Source organism: Bos javanicus, chromosome 4 (genome assembly GCF_032452875.1).
Source record: "Bos javanicus breed banteng chromosome 4, ARS-OSU_banteng_1.0, whole genome shotgun sequence".
NCBI classification, from domain to species: Eukaryota; Metazoa; Chordata; class Mammalia; order Artiodactyla; family Bovidae; genus Bos; species Bos javanicus.
The window spans coordinates 89,927,327-89,931,870 of NC_083871.1; the positions used below are offsets into that span (position 1 = coordinate 89,927,327).

The 4,544-nt window shown below is 36.6% G+C and overlaps 1 pseudogene; it reads left to right on the forward strand.

The window, feature by feature from the left end:
• Positions 1-1,629: 1,629 nt before the first annotated feature.
• Positions 1,630-4,226, forward strand: LOC133246904 (lys-63-specific deubiquitinase BRCC36-like; annotated as a pseudogene).
• The last annotated feature ends 318 nt before the right edge of the window (positions 4,227-4,544 follow it).

Sequence of the window (4,544 nt, forward strand, 5' to 3'; positions counted from 1 at the left end):
CAGTGGACAGGAGTGGTGTGAGAATACATGCATGGATAGGGAAGAGTGAGAATATATGCATGGCCAGAAAGTTAGGGAGACGGCAACATAAAGAAGGGGAAGCGGCTTGTCTTATGAATAGATACTTTGAGAGCTAGATGACTAGTAGCTCTGCTGTAGATTGCAGTTAAGATGACTTAAAAAAAAATTCATTGGAGTATAGTTGCTTTGGGCTTCCCTAGTTGGTTAGATGGTAAAGAATCCACCTGCAATGCAGGACACCCCGGTTTGATCCCTGGGTCAGGAAGATCCCCTGGAGAAGGAAATGGCTATCCACCCTAGTATTCTTACTTGGTGAATTCCTTGGGATTGCAAAGAGACAGATTCGACTGAGCTCCTAACACACATAGTTGCCTTACAGTGTTGTGTTAGTTTCCACTGCACAGCAAAGTAATTCAGCCATATGCACACATATACCCTCTTTTTTAAATTTCCTTCCCATTAGTTCACCACAGAGCATTGTGTAGAGTTCCTTGTGCTGTACAGTAGGTTCTCATTAATTACCTATGAATTTTTAATGCATTTTGGTTGTCAGACTGATGGTTTAAGCTTGTTTGTCTTTCTGTTTGTCTGTCTAAACCAACACTGTGCCCAGTTTAGCTTCGAGAAAGGACAGGTATATTCAGGGGTGATATTCAAAATAATACACATTGGGCATAGGCCAATAATATATTTACTGACCTGTAAGAATTGAGGGCAGCCATTATGCTGAACTGGTGTGTACCCTACAAGTCACCATCAGTCTTAGATTTTAAGTTACCGTTAAGAACTATTAAGATATCAGTATTTTGTTATTTGTTGCTTTAAACAGAGTCAAATTGAATAGTGAATATTTTAATTTTATAAATCACATCATCATATTATAATTTTTCATAATCATTAGGTATTTGAGGCTACAGAATTAAATGAAATGATATTAAGCCTCAAGTGCTATAATGCTGCATTGTGCTCTTCATATAATTAAGAACAAAGTTTGAAGGATCCGAGAACACAGATAATCAGGCTTGGATTTTTATAACTCTGATTATTTTTCCAGATATCAATGATGTAAAATATTGAAAAAGGGGTTTTTAGAAATATAACTAGTAGACCGTTCAATAGTAAATGTAGATTTACTAACTTTTCTTTGCCATTTTAAATAAATTCTGGTAGTCTCTAAATAAGGAAAAAGTGTTTTTACTGGGCTTCATATAAGTTTATGAGAAAAGAATTTTTTGATTATCAATTAATAAATCAATCCAATAATTTTTAAAACATGAATTATTCTGAATGAAAACTTCATGTGTGGTATTGCAATTGTTTTTCTAATACTTAAAAATGCAGCATTAGTAAAAAAAATTTTGAAAGGTAATGAGTAGCATTTTTCCTGGATGAAATCTGTGAAATTAATATATTTGAATTGGAATGACTAATAACTTATTAAAAAACATTAAAAAATACATGATAATTCAGAACAAAAGTTTGTGTCTTTCTTAGACACTTAGTTCTGTGGATTTAAGCAAAGAATGTTTGGATTCAACCCACACGCCTGAGCAACTGGTTGGTCGGCCCAAGCTGGTGGGAGGCGGACATGAGTTGGACTGGGTCAAGATGGCAATGCCAGTGGTGCAGGCAGTGAGAGCAGTTCATCTGGATGCTTTCCTAGTGTGTCTCAATCACATGTCAGCACAGAGAGGGAGGAGATGATGGGGTTGCGCATAGGGGCGTTGAATGGTCATTTAAGTAGTGACTCCAAATTTACATGTATTGGAACTGAAATCTGTATTGTTGCTGAAAAGTTGACATCAACATAAGTGTTCATGTTCATTTTGTCATCATCTTGCGATGTTCTGATAAGAGGAAGGATAGAGTGGAAATTTTTCCGAATAGTTGTCTGTGGCCTCAACAGAGGCAGAGAAGTTGGCTGAACTAACAGGTCGCCCCATGAGAGTTGCAGGCTGGTATCATTCCCATCCCCATATAACTGTTTGGCCTTCACTTGTTGATTTTCACACCAAGCCATGTACCAGATGATGGATCAAGGCATTGTCAAGCTTATATTTTCCTGTTTCATAGGAGGTAAATGTACAAAGACTGGATGGGTAATCTATACTTGCTTTTAATCCATACAAGTCCAAAAGAGCTCAGAATATGAGTGAATTGGAATCCCAATTTATATTGTACCTCATGTGACTATTGGAGAAAGGTCCATATGGACCTTTGTCAGCAAAGTGATGTCTCTGTTTTTTTAATATGCTGTCCAAGTTGGTCATAGCTTTTCTTCTAAGGAGGAAGCATCTTTTAATTTCATGGCTATAGTCACCATCTTAAGTGATTTTCTCAGCCAAGAAAATAAAGTCTGTCACTGTTTCCACTGTTTCTCCATCTGTTTGCCATGAAGTGATTGGACCAGATGCCATGACTTTTGTTTTTTAAATGTTGAGTTTTAAGCCAGCTTTTTTACTCTCCTTTTTAATCAAGAGGATCTTTAATTCCTCTTCACTTTCTTCCATAAGGGTGGTGTCATTTGCATATCTGAGGTTATTGATATTTCTCCCAACAAACTTCATTCCAGCTTGTGCTTCATCCAGCCCAGCATTTCGCATGATGTACTCTGCATATAAGCTAAATAAGCAGGGTAACAATATACAGCCTTAACGTACTCCTTTTCCTATTTGGAACCAGTCTGTTGTTCCATGTCCAGTTCTAACTGTTGCTTCCTGTCCTGCATACAGGTTTCTCAAGAGGCAGGTCAGGTGGTCTGGTATTCCCATCTCTTTCAGAATTTTCCACAGTTTATTGTGATCCACACAGTCAAAGACTTTGGCATAGGCAATAAAGCAGAAATAGATGTTTTTCTGGAACTCTTTTGCTTTTTCCATGATCCAGCGGATGTTGGCAATTTGATCTCTGGTTCCTCTGCCTTTTCTAAAACCAGCTTGAACATCTGGAAGTTCACGGTTCACATACTGCTGAGACTGTATATTTTACCTTAAATCTTGCTAAAGTTTAATTTATTTAGTATAAAACAATGATGTTAAAATTTAAAAATTTTTGTAGGATGGTGGAAAACATTGCCAAGCCATGTTTCATTACAAGTTACAAATGGGAATGGGGCAGTTTTTAAAAAGGAGAAATGGAATTTTGAGGTAAGTTATTTAGTATCTTGGGATCTCTACTTCACTGTCTGGGTTCTAAAATTCTGTGGATATACATAACAGTCCTAAGTGCTAATTGATTACTGTAAACAGTTGGTAAACCAGGATAGGGAAACAATTGTTGTCAGTTGCTGCTGCTGCTGCTGCTGCTGCTGCTAAGTCGCATCAGTCGTGTCCGACTCTGTGTGACCCCAGAGACGGCAGCCCAGCAGGCTGCCCCGTCCCTGGGATTCTCCAGGCAAGAACACTGGAGTGGGTTGCCATTTCCTTCTCCAATGGATGAAAGTGAAAAGTGAAAGTGAAGTCGTTCAGTCGTGTCTGACTCCTAGCAACCCCATGGACTGCATTGCACCAGGCTCCTCTGTCCATGGGATTTTGTCAGTTGCTAACATTTATTTAAATTTAATTATTTCACCAAATTTCACAATTTGTCTAATTTTAAGGATTATGTAAGTGAGTTTTGAACAAGTCGCCACAGGATGTGTGTACAGGGTAGTGAAGTGTTAGATACTGTAGAGAGAGCAGTGTTTCTACCAGCTGTCTTTAGTAGGTTAAGATAAATTTATTTGTTAAAGTATAACTCTGAAATTTACAAATGAAGTAGTTGTAAAAGCAGATTTCTTATAGCAAAAGAATAAAAGAAAACACAATTTGTTCATTTGATGTTTGAATTTACCTTCTTTTATTTCTGTGTATATGAATAATAATGAAAGCCAGTACAAAATTCTGATTAAATTCTAAACTTTTCTAAGCCATAGTGAAGTTCTTACTCTGTTAAATATTCATAGCAACTCACTGACTCTAAACTTCAAGCAATAAGTTGAAGCTCAGTGGTATTGTGCCCTTACATTTAATTGCTAATTGTTCATTTTTTTAGATCAAGACCAGAAATTAGGGGTACCATAATGAACATAAAAGTTACATTTCTGTGGAAGATGGGTAATTTCTAAGAAGTACATTAATCTGGGCTATAATCAATATGTTAATAAAACTGATGTCAGAAATCTAATGGGTGTGACTTGCTCCATCAAGTCAGATTTCCAGGAATAGTAATATATCTAAAATTTTAAACTCTGATCGATTAAAAAAAAGTTGATAGAGATGTTACTTATGGTAAAATTGACATCTTTTTCCCTTGCCCTTTGCCTTTTTAACTATCTACTATCTTTCCTAATGCCTTTTGGTTATTTTCCTTCTGTACTCCCCTCCCTCTCATTTCTCTTCCATTTCAAATTAAATCCTAATTTTAAACCAAACCCTATTCTTATGATTTTATGAAATGAATGAAGTAACAAGGAGATCCATTGATCATTAGTTCAAACAGCTTTTTGGTAGTGTGACTTGGGGATTTTTAATGAGACAGGAGCT